The sequence below is a fragment of the Sciurus carolinensis genome, chromosome 16 (assembly GCF_902686445.1).
Source record: "Sciurus carolinensis chromosome 16, mSciCar1.2, whole genome shotgun sequence".
Lineage (NCBI taxonomy): Eukaryota > Metazoa > Chordata > Mammalia > Rodentia > Sciuridae > Sciurus > Sciurus carolinensis.
Window position 1 is genome coordinate 48,388,803 of NC_062228.1, and position 16,015 is coordinate 48,404,817.

A 16,015-nucleotide genomic window follows, 5' to 3' on the forward strand; every position below is an offset into this window, starting at 1 on the left:
CCAATCTGCTGTGTGTGAAATGGTCACAGTGTTTTTTTCCCTGAGCAGCTTCCCTACAGAGGTCTGACTGTGAGCCACTCCACCATGGAGTTACCTGGGCTAGGCTGCAGGCAGGACAGCCATCAGGCCCCTTGCACAGTAGAGTCCTCGTAGCTCCGTGTCCTCAGCCCTGCACCAGCACACTTGGAGGCATAGGAAGTGAGGAGTGTGATCCTTGGAGCCAGTGACCCAGCCCAAGTCATATTTGAGGACTGCATCCATCAGTGAAAGACCCAATGCTAAATCGTTGTGCAGGTTATTAATAGAATATAGGTCATAAGAGAAAATATGATTAATTGCAAGATGTTCTCTGTGGCTGTTGAGGGCCTAAATTTTCCCAAGGCAAAGTCCTTTCTTCCCGGATCAGCTTTTCTTTGTTGCAGTGTTGGGGGAGGCAGTTGAATGAACAGATATTTTCCTTCAAAGATGGGTCAGGGATGGGTCTAATGGGAATCTTCTTTAAATGAAACACAAGAAAACCACTTTATTGGGTAGGTAAGTAAACCCCTAATGGCCTGACGTGACACTCTGATAACTTCCAAAAATGAAGCTTGTGGCAGAAAGCGTCATTGGGTGTAATTCTCCATCACCTCAAATTATAATGCTTAGATCAGCCACTTCCATAGCTGACTGTGTGGAGAGGAAAGGCCTGGCTGCCCCTCATCACCACCTGGCATGAGAGGGTTCCTGTGGCCAAGGCCTTCTTACAGGTTAAGTGGACATTGCCCAAGAGTGTTTCCTGCTCCTAGACAGAAAACAGAAAGGAACATCCTGCCATCTCTGGCTTGGTCCTAGCAGGCTAGGACTCCTCATTGAAAGCAGGTGCCAGTAAGAGTTACAATTCCTAACCAGTTAGATTAGCCATCTCTTGTTCCTCAGGGAGGACCAGGTAAAGGGGGTTATTTTGTAATAAAATATCTGAGATAATCCACTAAAAAGAGAAAAGGCTTATTCTGGCTCAGATTTAGAGGTTTTAATCCGTGGTTGCTTGGCCTATTGCAGTACATCACGGTGGGACTGTGTGGTGGAGAAAGCTGCCTCATGTCGGCCAGGAAGCAAAAAAAAAAAAGATAATAAGCCATAGTCCCATATTTCCCTTCAAGGGTGACCAAAAATCTCCCATTAGGCCTCACCTTGTAAAGGATCCACCACCTTCCAAAGGCAATAAACTGAGGACCATGCCTTTTTAACACATGGGCCTTTGGGGGACATTCCAGATCCAAGCTGTAAGCAGGAGTGGAGAGATGGGAGTGGGTGAGCCCTTCCATGTGAGTTGAAATGGAATAGAAAAGTCAGGTCTAGAAATACAGGAACAGAAAAGCATAGGTGTGCTGCCTAGCCTTGGTGTCGGGGGAGCAGCACCCTGACCAGCCAGGCACAGTGCAGAAACCCCTCACCCGAGTCATGGTGATAATGCCTGTTTCAAAGGGTTTTAGTGAGACTCTGAACCATCACTTGGGAGATTGTTTTTTAGTACATTGATCATGGAGTTGTGGAACTGCTTGCAGACATTTCCCTGAAAGTCCGCTTTATAAAACAGGAAAAACTGAATCCACTGTAGATGAAATGGTGCTCTAGAGAAGCCTAGAGTCTCACTCGCTCTGTCCCCTTACCCTCTGAGAAGTTCAAGGTGAAGCCTCCTGGGGCTCTCGGAGGTCCTGCTCTGTTCTCCAGCTGACCCCGAGCCTCAGAGAACTCACTTAAGCATCCCAAACCTCAATGTCCTTATCCATCAAGTGGACAGGCCAGGCTAGATCAGAGTAGTCTTCACTCAGTTCCTTTGGACAGGGATTTCAGAGGTCTTTGGCATCTTGGGATGTGCAGTTTTTGTGAATTTTTGTTTTTTCTTAGAGAGATGTGATGGTTTATTTTTGTTGAAAGGCCATGTACACTCAAACATGAAGGGGCACTGTGTTGAGTGTTGCGGTCCCTGCCTGTTCTATTACTCCTGTCGTAAGTGACAGAATCTCCCAGCTTAAACTGCAAAGGGAAGTTAATGGTTCAGGGACCTAAAAATCCCAAAACTGCTATAATTTGAGTCACTACTCAGGTAATCTCATCAGGAATTTGCCCCTGGGAAGCTCTCAGCACTCCCTGCCTTCCATCTCATCTCTTTCACCCAGTAATCACAACAAAATTTCCAGGACCAACTCTGATTGGCTCTGCTTGGCCCAGTTACCTTTCCCAGAGCCAATCCATGTGACCCAGGGGAAGAAACATGTGGCCTAGGATCCAGGCCAGGGTACTGCCTCTTGCCCATTCTTTTTCTGTTCTTGTTATAAACCAGTGGAAAGCAAGGTGCTTGGCCTGTGAGTGTAACATGGGTGACTGGTGAGCCACAGCCATGTGCATGCTGGGATTGCCACGACAGCTCCAAGGGCATCCTCCCTTCCCAGCAGTCTCAGGTGAGGCTCTGGGATGCAGGTCCTAGCCAAACTCTTGACCACAACCCCTCAGCATTTTCCTTTCCGGTGGGAGGGATCCCAGATTGATGGATCCCCACAGTTTCCTGCAATTGGCAGGAACAAGTTTCCGGCCCAAGAGAAGGCACCATTGCACACCACTGTTGATCTGTCTTTACAGAGCCATATGCATTGCTTTAGAGGAAGAAAGGGAGAGAAATTAGAGTAGCAGAAAAGCAATTTCCGCTGCAATTTTAAAAGCGGCTATTAAAATTTTACAAGAGGTTTATTACAGGGGCGTCCTGATCATCCCAGGAATTTTTTTAATGGGAAGTCTTGTGATAAAGGAAAATGTTCAGGTGCTTCTGGTTCCCTCTGGCCCTCCCAAGCATTTTGAAAATCAAAATTTTTAGGGATTCATAGACCAGCTTAGGGACAGCAACTGCCCAAGAGGCTATTTCTGAGTTTTTTGCAACTGTGTTTTTTTTCTGTATTTGCTATTTCTAAGTATAGTAACTGTTTCCTAAATTTATTTTTACTTTCCCAAATGACCTAGTAGTGAGCCATGGGAATCATCGAGAACAGCAGTTGCCTCTGCCCTTCTGTGTTAGTTGAGAGTCATTTGGTTATATGAACAAATAGAAATTCAGGTCAGCCTTCTTTTGTATAAAAGTAAATGTTTGGGCTCAGTGGCCTGGGAGAGTCTTATAATGGCTTCAGGAATAGTGGGATCCAGGGCTTCCAGTGAAATTGCCAGGACCCTGTTCCTTCTACCTCTGAGTTCTGCTTTCCTCTGTGTTGGTTTACTCTAGGCAGGCTCTGAGTCATCAACATAAGTAGATCTAACCAGTTTCATTGTCCCAGGGGAAAATAAGCCATCTCTTTTTCCTGTCCTAGGGCAAGTGTTCATTGGCTCTTATCCTCGTATCCATGCCAGAAACAGGGAAGGTGATATAGTGGCTTTATTGTCAGTCAGGTCAGTCCCACCTCCACCCCCAACCCATGAGTGGTGTCGTTCACATAGAAATTCATGAATGAATGAGAAAAGAGGAGATTCAGAGTGCTGACCCAGGGATAGAAATGGTGCAGGGTGGGCAGAAACAGCCAGCACTCAGGAGCCTTCTCATACTGAGTTCATGAGGCTGGATCTACCCACATGGTCAAGTTTTTGTCTCTTGTAGGAACCTGCTCCATCTTTGCCCTGTTGCAGGTTTAACGTAGGATTGTGTGTGTGTGTGTGGTGTGTGCTGGGGTGAATCCTGGGCCTTGTGCATGATAGACAAGCACTCTGCCACTGAACTCCAGCCCCAGCCCTCGTTTAGGAGGTTCTTAATCTTGAATCTGTGGATCCTTGAAGGGTAGGAGTGTAGAGGATCATGAAGTTGGCTGGGAAAAAACATTACATCTCTGTTTTTCTGCCATCTCCCTGAAATCTAGCATTTCCTTATGAATGAGAGCAACAAACCACAATTGTTAGTAACACCTATGACTTTGTCACACTGGAAACCACAGATATTTTCACATCACATGATTTATTGCAAGTATCATAAAGTGTCACTACTCATTTATTTCTAAATCACTATAGTTATTGTTCCCAGCACTAGATCTCATAATTTAAAACATTAATCATAAAGCATGGATGTCACCAAATCTCAGATTTGATTTTGTTTTACAAAGATCTTGATTGTAATTTTCCTTTGTACTCTTGGTATTGTACCCTTCTTTACCAGTCTGCCAGCAGGGGTCCCTGGCATAAGAAAGGTTAAGAACCACTTTGGGCTTCTCCAGGACCCATTGGGAGAAGATTTTTGAAGAGGTCCCAATTCCGGGACTCTGGAAATTAGACCAGCTGCTTGTCAGGTCTCCTTTCTGGGAGGCTTTCTGGAGGAACTGCCTGGCAGTGCCTTCATCTGGTTTGGGGTGGTGTTGGTCATTACAGGCTTGGGGAAGTGAGGCAGGGAGGCATTACCAGCCTGCCGTTAGCCTCTCTTCGTTGACTGTCAGCAGAATGTGGGCCAGCTAGGGGTCTGGCGCAGGCTTGGGAGCAGGGCTGCCTGGGTCCCTGTCCCAACTATAGTGTATACTTCTAACTGAGAGGGCAGCCTCAGCTAGTGGGTCCCTTACCCACTCTATACCTCAGCTTTCTCCTCTGAAACATGGAAGTATTACTAGTTTCTACTCCTTGGGGCAACTGGGAGAGTGAAGTGAGTTAGCACAGGACAGAACACAGCACAAGGGTGTAAGTGTCATTACTGAATGGCCATTTCATACAGGGTGACTCTAGGTTGTTTTAGATCTCACCTTTCTGACTTAGAGCCTGTCCTGTGCTGGTGCCTGGATTGTGGTGGTGAATAATACAGACTGTGGCTCCTCAGCCTGGAGATGTTTGTTTTCCATGAAAGAGTCATTCAAATATGAGCAACCAAGCTGGTAGCATTGGCACACACCTATGATCTTAGTGACTCAGAAGGCTGAGGCAAGAGGATGCAAGTTCAAGGTCAGCTTGGACAAAATAAAAAATAAAAAGGACTGGGGATATAGCTCAGGGGTAGAGCACCTAGGTTCAATTCCTAGTACAATAATAATAATAATAATGATTATTATTATAATTATGTGTGTGTGTATCTTGACCGCTATATTAAATATTAAAGCATAGATTTATAATGTAAAGTTATAAGTCAGGACAAGTGCTATTTCTTTGTCATTCCTCTGCTCACAGTTGTCTGAAGGAAATGTCCCTATCTGCCCTCATTTCCCACCACTTGCCCTCACTCACCTGGCACCAGCCACTCCCGCCTCCTGGCTACTCTGGAGGTGTTCCACACTGACTCCAGCCTCAAGGCTTTGCACTGGCTATTTCTGTGTCCAGAAGGCTCTTACCCAAATAGTCATACCTGACTCATCTGTTCAGGTTACTAGCCTCTCCTTAAGGAGGCCTTCCCCAAGCACTGCATGTGAAGTAGCAACCCTGTCACTCTCACCCCCAACCTTGTATTGTGCATTTATTTATTGTCTTCCTCGCCCACTAGAAGGTCTGCTCCCTGAGAACAGCAAATTTCTTGGCCCTGGTGCGTTCTCAGTGGCTGGCTTATAGTTCCATAAACATTTATTAAGGGAGTGAATATGTGAATGAAAGGTAGGTAGCAGGATGACTGAGCTAGACAAAATACATATGCTCTTTTTTCTCTCTCTTCGTAGATGTACAGACTTTGAAGTTGGCTGTCCCGTGACCCTCAAGGCACATTAATCTCCAGAATATACTAAGGGTAAGTACAGTGTGGTTGTTCATTTTCTAAAAATTTATAATGAGTATATCTAAACATGTTTATTATTATCTTTTAAATTATACAAAGGTCTCAGAGGAAAAATGGAAGTATCCCTCACTGTCTTTCCATCGCCTGTGAGCACAACACTCCCCTCAGAGGTGGTTACGGTCAACTGTCAAGTGGGTGTCCTGCCAACCTTTATTTTAGTTTGCTGTGTAAGAAAACGGAATTGTTTTTTAGTGATGCTTCTGGAGCATGCTTTCCCCTTCCTCAGCAGTGGTGCATCTTGGAGATCTTTATAAGTGTAGATCAATATATTGCACTCATTTTTTTGTTTTTACTATTAATTTGAAATTTTATATAGAGTAAAACTCACTTTCTAGTATACAGTTCTTTGAATTTAGACAAAGGTATTCAGTTGCGAAACTGCTATTATAATCAATACAGAACCACGTCTAGTGGTGCACACCTCTAATCCCAGGGGCTGAGGCAGGAGGATCTCAAGTTCAAGGCCAGCCTCAGCCATTTAGTAAGACTCTTAGCAACTTAGCAAGACCCTTTCTCAAAACAAAAAGAATTGGGGGTATAGCTCAATGGTAAAGTGTCCCTGGGTTCAACACCCAGCCACCAAAACAAAAAAAAAGATACAGAATGGCCACATCACCCCACTGTGTGAGTGTACTGTTTTCTCTGTAGGTCAAAAATATAGTGCAGGTCTTTGCATATAATTAAAATATATACACGTGGTAAATACTTACGTGTAATCTGTAGATTTTGAATATGTTATATTTAGGTTTCTGGGTTTTGGTTTTTTGCTAGTGAACATCCTCCTTTCTCATGTCTGTGAAATGGAGTCTAAACAGTGGAGAAGTTCTCAGTCTGTGTGTCATTCCAGTTGTGAGACATTCCTAAATGAAGATATCAGCCTTTGCTGGCAAGGTGTTAGGTAGTGGGTGCTGTCTGATCTTTGAGGAACCAAGAGACCCTAATAACATGGAAGAAAATTCTGGCATGCAGACTCTGGGTACAGAGTGGTTAGCTGAGCTGCAGAGACCAGTCATTCAAATTGTGAAAACTGCATGAATCTACATGGGCTGTCTCTTGGCTCTTCACTGGGTCTCATCATATATTCCTTCATCCTGGCAGAGCTCTTCCTGGATACCTGGAGTTGATCATGGGACAGTGTGTAGGGGCCAGGTTTCCATCAAAGGATGTTAGCATAATTTTTATTAGCTCTTTTATTTTTTATGTTATATTTTGCAGTATTAAGGATTGAACCCAGGGACATTCTATCGGTGAGTCACATCCCCAGCTCTTTTATTTTTTATTTCGAAACAGGGTCTGGCCAAGTTGTGCAGGCTGGCCTTGAACCTGCAGGCCTCCTGGCTCAGCCTCCTGAGTAGCTGGAATTATAGGCTTGTTCCACTGCAAGTGGCTAGCTCTTTAATTTTTAGTTTCCGAGTTACGAGAAAGTTGCAAAAATGCTATCTACCCTTGCACTAGCTTCCTCTGATGTTTCCATTTTATTCTACTGAAGCACAATGATCAAAACCAAGAAGTTAACACTGGTCCAGTACTATTAATCTGATTACTTAATAATCAGATTTAATCAAATTTTGCCAATTTTTCTACTGATGTCCCTTTTCTGTTCCAAGATGCTTTCCAGGATCCCATGCTGCATTTAGTTGTCATGTCACTTTAGTCTCCTCCAATCTGTAACAATTCCTCCATCTTCCCTTGTCTTTCATGACCTTGACACTTTGGAAGGAGACTGCTCTGTTGTTTTGTAGGATGTCTGAATTTGGGTTTGTCTTATGTTTTCATGTCTGACATTTGACTGAGGTCATTCATTGTTTGGAAGAACACCACAAAGGTGATGTGCCCCCCTCAGTGTATCAGATGGGTCCCCCATGTCACTGCGTGTCAGTACTGGCAATGGTCACTTGGTTAAGGTGGGGTCTGCCAGGTGTCTCCGCTGTCAAGCTAGTATTTTCTCTTTAAAACTAATAGATACTTTGGGGGAGATAGTTTGAGACTGTGTTAATGTCCTGCTTCTTCTCAAACTTCCATTGGTGAATGAATCTTGCCTGCAATAGTAATTACTGAAGTATCTTCCTAACAGTGATTTTGTGTATGTCTCATTCCATCTGTGTATATTAACTGGAATTCTGTAAGGAAGAACAGGTTCCTTTACCCTCATTTATTTATTCAGTTATTAATTTATATTGTATGGACTCAGGCTTTAATCTAGCACATTCCTTTTTTGGGGCGGGGAGGTACTGGGGATTGAACTCAGGGGTACTGGACCACTGAGCCACATCCCCAGCCCTATTTTGTATTTTATTTAGAGACTGGGTCTCACTGAGTTGCTGAGTGCCTCACTTTTGCTGAGGCTGGCTTCGAACTTGCAATCCTCCTGCCTTAGCGTCCCAGGCTAGCACACTGATTTTTAATGTGGTAGAAATTTCCAAATTTTTAGTGAATTCTTAGCAATACAGGAGAAAAATGAGGAAGTTTTGCTAGTGCATTGAACCCAAATTGTGCTACATCAGATCAATTTTCATGGTACATGAATGAGTCTGAACCCAACACGATGAATATGAGCTTAGTTTGATGCTCTGAACATCACCTCATGCTGTCTCCAAATAACACATAACCTCAGCTGAGTCAAACATCAGACATGGAAACACCAGACAACTTCAAATTCATCATTTTCATTTTATTTTTTTAAGCTGCTCTTTCTTATAGGAAAAGATAGCAATTTTCCATTTTTTTAGTGACCATAAAGATTCCTTCTTAAATGTTTAAATTTAGTTGTTTTAAAGAGATTATTTAGTAAGTAGTTACATAGGTGAGATATAGATGCAGCTGAAAAGGAAGGGTGGAATACGGTGACCAGGGTTTGATAAACACTGTATTGGCCCAGCCTTCTGCTCTTCTTCCTGTAGACCAGGGGTCCCCAGTTATAGGCCTGAACTGAGACTGGCAAACAATGACCATGAATTGAGTTCTATCCTAGACCAGCAAACCTGGTGGTTTGACTGCCAACATTAGTTTGGTGGCTGAGTAGTGCCAGAACGGGAGCTGTGTAGGTTCTCTTGGCCTTTCCCCTCATGGTTACAAGGTGCTGCTGTAGCTCCAAACAGGGAAAAATTGATTCCAGTGTTGTGTCACCACTCTAGACTGCTTAGACATTCAAAATTCCTCAGAAGATTCCACTTGCAGCTCATTGGCTCATTCTCCAAGCAAGGTGAGAAAATCCATTCAACTTTCAGCCTTTTCTGAGGAGGCAGCCAGAGAAAAAGGGGAACTGAGTGTTGGATAGATTGGCCAGCCAAGTGTTTGGTTCCTCAAGGGAAGAAGAGCAATGATAACTGACATTAGGGGTGCCGACTGTGCGCCAAGCCCTGCTGTAAGCACTTTATGTGCATGATCTCAGGCCTTACAACTACCCTATGATGTCACTCCTGTGATATCCATCCCCAATGTAATGATGAGGAAACTGAGGCGGAGAGTTGTGAAGCCACTTGGTACTCAGAGGACCTGGGGTGGGAACACTTGAGCTGTCTTCAGGGCCCTTGATCTTAGCCTCTACATGATATTGCTTCATAAGAGATCCAGGGGTCCCCGTCTGTACTCTGGCCTCCATTTAAATTCTTCCATCAAGAGAAAAACAAGGCAGCATATCTTGCTTTGGGAGAAGTTGTGATCATTTTAATGCCCCCTTGTGAATCACTTCCACCTGTGTGAAACTACCTCCCTCTGGTCCTGGTCCAGTCCTGGGAGCTCCACCAGCCACATGTCTTCCCAACAGCCCTCAGGGGCTTTCAGATGGCCAAGGAAACAGGTCCTGACTTCCCTTTTCCAAATAGTCAGTACCTGCACTTTTAGTTATTCTCCCCAGAATGAGGCTTCCAGCCTTGGTGACTTTCTCTGAAGTTCTGCTGACTGGTTCAATGCACATTTAATGTGCACCTCCTCTGTGCTTGTCCCTGAGATGTTGTGAGGACACAGCTGTAGCTGAGGTAGTTTTGTGACTGAGTAGCCTGTCCTCATGGGGTTCGTCAGCCAGTGAGGGAGGCAGCCCTCAGACAGGAATAGCCCAGAGTGGTCACTGCTGTAGTGGGGAACCCCAGAGTCTGTAGGAATACAGTGGAAAGGTCCAACTTAGCCTGTGGAGGGGAGGGGCTCCTTGAAACAGCTTTTTGGGCCTTCAAGGAAGAATAGGAATTCATCAAGGAGCAGTTTCTCCCTTCTTCCCAACTCCCCTTTTTCAGTGAAACTCTTTCAGTACAGCTTGTCTGTCCAAATTTGTGTGTCTTCCTCTGTAAAATGAAAGGTTTAGACTTATGTTTCCATCCATACCATCCAGGCAGTCAACCAGCAATGACTGGGCATATCCCACATGGGTGTCCAGGTGAATAGCCAGAGTGAGGAACAGCCTTGCTGGGAAACCACAGGACCGTGGGAACCCAGAACAGACTCTCAGCCTTCACTTGGGGTTTCAAGGAAAACTTCTTGAAGGAGAAACTTTAAAAATGAGTTGACGTGGTGACTGAGAGCATGGACTCTAGAGTCCAGCCAACCTGGGTTCCAGTCTTAGCTGAGCCACTCACTGGCCCTAAGTGGGCATCTGTACTCTGAGAGCTTCTGTTATCTACTAAGATTGTTTTGAGGATTAAAACGTGCCAGGATAATGCAGGATTGTGGTGGTGGTAGCAGCAGCTCATTCATCAGTCCCTCCTGTGTGTCAGAGGCGAGGCTGCTTAGTGGCCATCCTGTGAGGTAGCAAGGGTTAGCTGCTGCCACCATCATTACTGCCCTACCCAAAGTGAGAGTATGTACCTTGTGCCAGCCCTGAGCTAGCAAGGTGCCTGGATATAGCAGGACTGTGCTTTGGGAATGGGACTTTTGTGACCTGGACCAGGAACGCAAGTTCCTTTGCTGCGTATTGGAAAGCCACAGCTGTTGGCCTCTCAGTCCCCTTTCTCATGTAGTCCCCGAGCCTCTCAGCATTGGCCTCCGGAGCCAGTGGGCTGCCCTTGACCGCCGTGGTCAGAACGCATGGATGCTCTGCTCAACCCGTCAGCCAAGTTCTAAATTAGACCTGACAGTGTGATTTATTCTCTGGGACAGAGCCGGGAGGGCAAAGCCCCAGTGGGTGATTCTTCGGGAAGGTTGTCAGCCCGAATTAGCCCAGGCCCTTCATGCAGCCTCACCGCTTCAGTGTCTTCCAGCTAATAGGGTTTTCCAGGGTGTCACTGGCTTCTGAACATCCCCAGGGGCTGGGACTTGGTTGTGATCCCTACAGAGTTGTGTGCTCTGTCTGAAGGCATCAGGGGCTCTGGGTGCTTTCATCTTCCCCAACAGAGAAGGAGAGAGGCAATTCCTGGGAGCAGTTCTTAGATCTCCTTCCTCAGACCTTTCACTGAGGCTCAGTCCTGGCACCTGAAGGCCACTGCCTTGTTCCTCACCACCCAGTTGGATTACAGCGTCTCTGCCTTTATTCATTCACCAGAACGTGAGTGATGGGTGAAGTTGTGCTTCAATTAGAAATTAACCCTGAAATCCCAAAGGTTAGGCACTAGAAATGACCATTTCTTATTCATGACACAAGGCAGGGCAGATGGGGACTTGCTTTAAAACTCCACAGCTGAGACATTTAGCCTCCAGGGACGCCACAGCGGGAGTAGAGAACTGGAGGGTCACACAGCAGGGCTTGTAAGATCCAGAAGCAACACATTCACTTTTCCCTGTACCTGGAACTAGTCACATGGCCCTGCCTCACTACAAGGGGGTGGAAATGTGGGGGTGGCCTGGGTGTTCAGTGAGCAATAAATATCATGGCTATAATAGACAGGGATGGCATTTAGTCAGCACCTACTGTATGCTGAGCCTTCTCAGTGCTCTGGAAACACACTGGGTCTCCGTCTTCCTGAAGCTTATAGTTCAGTGGAAGAAACAAAATTTAAGTAAGTAATTACAGCAACTACCCAGTAAATATATCTTTGCTAAATGCTTCGTCAGAGGAGTCCAGGGGGCTATGGGAGTAGTATACCCGAGGGAAGGACTCCTGACATGTTCATAGAGGGCAGGAGACATCTGCCCTGGGTCTGACATTTGGATGAGTAGGTCTTAACTGAGTGGGATGAGAAGCAAGGAGAGGGTTCCCTGTAGAGGGAATAGCATCATAGGGAGTAGCATTGGTGGACTTCCAGATGTGGGAAGGAACTTGATTCTTGAAGGAACTGAAAGAAGGTTGCAAGAAGGGGGAGAGGTGGGTGGGACAGACCTTGGGTCCAATGGCTATGAGGGGTAGTTTGCTATTTGTGACACCCATCTTTTGGAGACATTGATAGAATTAAATGAGCTCAGTCATTCTTTCAATAAATGTTGAGTTCCTACTCTTTGGCAGGCAGCATTTTAGGTACTCTAGACACACCAGTGAGCAAGACTTGCAAATATCCCAGTTCTTGTTGAGCTGGCATTCTAGAAGGGGGAAACCGACAATAAACAGGAAAAACAATTTTACCTGGTAAAAAACACGGGTGACCAATAAATAGGATAATGTAATACAGAGCACATAGTTTGGATGCATCTGGCTACAGGTAACAAAACCCCTTTCATGAAAGCCTAAATAGGAACTGTCCAGGCTCCGCAACTCAAAAGTGCAGGGGTTCTTTGGATCACCTTCTGGGCTGGTGCAATAGCAGCTCAACAGTGGCTCTGAGGACTCAGGCTTGTGCAGCCAGCTCTGCTGTCCACCATGTTGCCTTCACTTGAAGGCAGGTCCTTCCGCAGTCATAGGACATAGGTAAAGAGTGCCATGGATGGTCTCCGGTGGGAGAAGAAGCTTTTTCAAACCCTGTGTGCTCTAAGATCTTCTGCTAGCCTGCCTTGGTGGCCAAAGAATTCTAGAAGCCAGTGAGAGAGCAGGACAGAGTCCTGCAGCGATATCCAGGCAGGGCAGTGCGGAGGGAGGGGGGGCGGGTTCTGGGTACAGCTCGGAGGTAGAGTGGATAGGGCTTGTGGTCGCATGGTTGCTCAGGTAGAGAGGAATGCCGGGTGGACAAATGCACGCATGGGCACACACGTCCATCTTGTTATGTGTCTTCTAAGTCGTGGATGCTATCACATGATCCTGCTTGTTGGTCAGCAGTTTTTTTTTTTCACCAGGTAAATCATTTATTTCTCAGACTCTGCAAAATCCTGCAGGAAAGAAACTTCCTTCTTTGATCATGGCACCCTTTTGTTTTTGAAGACACATGGTAACATGTTCTGTAGTATAATTTGGGAAATTTTGCTTTAAAAATGATTCTCATCCTTGCTACTCATTAGACTCATGAGTTAAATGAGCTCAGTCATTCTTTCAGCAAATGCTGAGTTCCTGCTTTATGAGGAGCTTTAAGAAATTTTAAGGCTTGGGCCCTACTCCAGACCAGTTCAGTTAGAATCGCAAAGGGTGGGACAGACCTGGGATATTGGTATGTTTGTTTGTTATGGTTTTTTGGTTTGTTTGCTAGCTTGTTTTAAAGCTCCCTAACTGATTCTAGTATGTGGTTGAGGGTTAAAACTGCTACTTTATAATTTCCTCGGGTGAACTTCACATTGTAAAAACTTCATTGTCTTTCTGATTTCTGATTATCAAAGTAATACTTGACTCATTGTTTGTAAAAAAGAAATCAAAGAACCCAGGTCCCCCAAGATAATCACTTTTACAAGCTGAAGTCAGTACATGTCTTCCAGATTTTTTGAAATGCTTCTTCCAAACTAATAGTGTATCCCAAAACAAGCAGAGTCCCTGTCTTTACAAAGAAAAGATTTTTAAAAATACAGTTTTGGGACCTACTTGAAATGCTAAGGTTATAAATTGCCTAAATCATCTGCCTGTTTATATTTTTTTTTTTTTTTTTTTTTTTTTTTTGGGTGCTGGGGATTGAACCCAGGGCCTCGTGCTTACAAGGCAAGCACTCTACCGACTGAGCTATCTCCCCAGCCCTATATTTTTTAATTTACTAATTTTATGAGACATTTTGACTCCTGAAATCAAAAATGTTAAATTTCAAAATGTTGCTTATTTATATTCCCTCACAGATCCTAAAACAGTGTTATTCCCACTCTTCACAGGGATCCTTATCACTGGAGTCACTTGGTGTCATCTACATGTTTCCAAATGCATTGTCTCTCCCTCCATCTGGAGTGCCAGTGGTGTGGCGCTTCCTGCATTTGTGTATGATCTTGTATTAAACACCACCCAGCTCTCAAGAGCCCACTCATACACAGGTAGAGCTTTTTAAAAATTCCTCTTTGGGGCTAGGTCTGTAGCTCAGTGGTAGAACACTTGCCTAATATCCCTGAGGCCCTGGGGTTTAATCCCCAGTACTACAGAAAACAAAAACAAAAAGTCTTTTAGTTGTATATTGGTGATCTCTAAGTATAGTCACTAATCTATTGTATTACTTTAAAAAAAAAACTTTTGCTCTTCGAGGACAGTTATTGGAAAGGGATAAATGGCTGGATAAATGTAAACATACAAAAGCACTTGTTCCTAAATCAGACTAATTATTCCAATATGAATAATAAATAATGTCATAAGAAAATTAAATTTCTTCATCTGAGTTCATCCCATATAGTGGTACTTGGCTCCCAGACATTTTTCAGTACTATCTCTCTCTCTCTCTCTCTCTCTCTCTCTCACACACACACACACACACACACACACACACACACACACATACCTTTTATTTTCTTTTTTCTTTTTTGGTACTGAGGGTTGAACTCAGGGGCACTTAACCACTGAGCCACATACCCAGCTCTTTTTTGTATTTTATTTAGAGACAGGGTCTCCCTGAGTTACTTAGGGCCTGGCCAAGTTGCTGAGGCTGGCTTTGAACTCGTGATCCTCCTGCCTCAGCTTCCTGAGCCTCTGGGATTATAGGTGTGTACCACCAGGCCCAGCTAATTTTTAAAATTCTAGTTTAAATGCCCCACCATATACAGCAAGACTTTTACCTCAAGGATTTTAACTTGATTTAATGTTGCTTACAATTATTTGTATCCCCCTCCACACACATATACACACTTAGAAATCATTAAAGGGCCTGTTTACAGTGACTTGCAACATTTGGAATTGTGGGGCTAAACCTGTGGGAATAGTTACCATGTCTGTTATAAAGTATCCCTCCTTTAAATCGTTGCCAAAACTAGCATCATTTGAGTTTTTAGTCCCAAAGAGTCCTTTATTAAAAAGAAAATAGTACAGAAGACTCTGAAAGACAACTCTTATTTCTGAGGATAACTTAGGGAGGACAGTTGCTTTATATTTGGGTAGATCTTGTATCCAAAATAAATTAGGTTAGCCACATATAAATAACTAGCTCAGTGGTGTTGGATCTTCCTGTGAGGTGCAATTAGTTGGTAAGCCCGAGTTCTCTATGTTCCCATACATTCATTCACAATCATAGTAGTCCCCCTTGACCTTGGTTTTGTTGTTTTTGTTTTGTTTTTTTGGTTAATGGTACTAGAGGAGATGGAATCCAGGACCTTGCATATGCTCTATCACTGAGCTACATCCCTCATCCCTTATCATTGGTTTTGCTTTCCTAGATTTCAGTTAACCTGTGGTAAACTGTGGTCCAAAAATATTAAATGGAAGATTCCAAAAGTATGCAAGTCACATGTTTTAAATTGGTTTTATCACACTATATTGTTATAATTATTCTATTTTATTATTGTTAACCTCTGGGCTTAATTTATAAGTTAGGTATATATGTAGGTACAGGAAGGAGCCTAGTGTATCTAGTACTCACTGTCTGTGGCCTCAGGTATCCCCTGCAGATCAGGAGGAATGCTGGATTCCCTGTGAGCTGTCCTAGGACCCAGTGCAGACAGACATGGAGATGGCTTTGGACTGTGTGGGAATCCCATCGCTCCACTTCTACCTGTGTGTCTCTGGCCAAAGCACTTAGCCTTCCTATGTCTCACTTGCTCCGACTGTAAAGTAGAGGAGCTGATGTTGCCTAAGTCAGTGGTTGTGGCACTCAGGGTCGTTCTTCAGAGCCACCATCCCAGGTGGACTGTAATCCATGCTGACAGGTTGTTGCTGCAGAAATGATGGCATAGTTTACCAGTGCTCCCCAGACTCTGCTGGATTGCCTTTCTAATCCAAATTACTCAGAATTCCAAAATACATCAGCCCTAGAGATTTGGAAAGGTAGCATGGCCCTTAGCTTAGTTTCTGGCACATATTCAATGCCATGTCAATGTTAACAATGTATGGTTATTATTATTTAAAATAAATACCTCACC

The 16,015-nt window shown here is 44.3% G+C and overlaps 1 protein-coding gene across 5 annotated transcripts in view; it reads left to right on the forward strand.

The window, feature by feature from the left end:
* The window catches only part of Sipa1l3 (signal induced proliferation associated 1 like 3), a 223,067-nt gene that overhangs the window by 88,555 nt on the left and 118,497 nt on the right, over nucleotides 1–16,015 (forward strand). For all 5 annotated transcript variants that reach the window (XM_047530128.1, XM_047530134.1, XM_047530130.1 and 2 more), the window contains one exon: nucleotides 5,640–5,707. The gene's annotated coding sequence lies outside the window, so the exon portion shown is untranslated. The remainder of the gene's footprint in view (nucleotides 1–5,639; nucleotides 5,708–16,015) is intronic.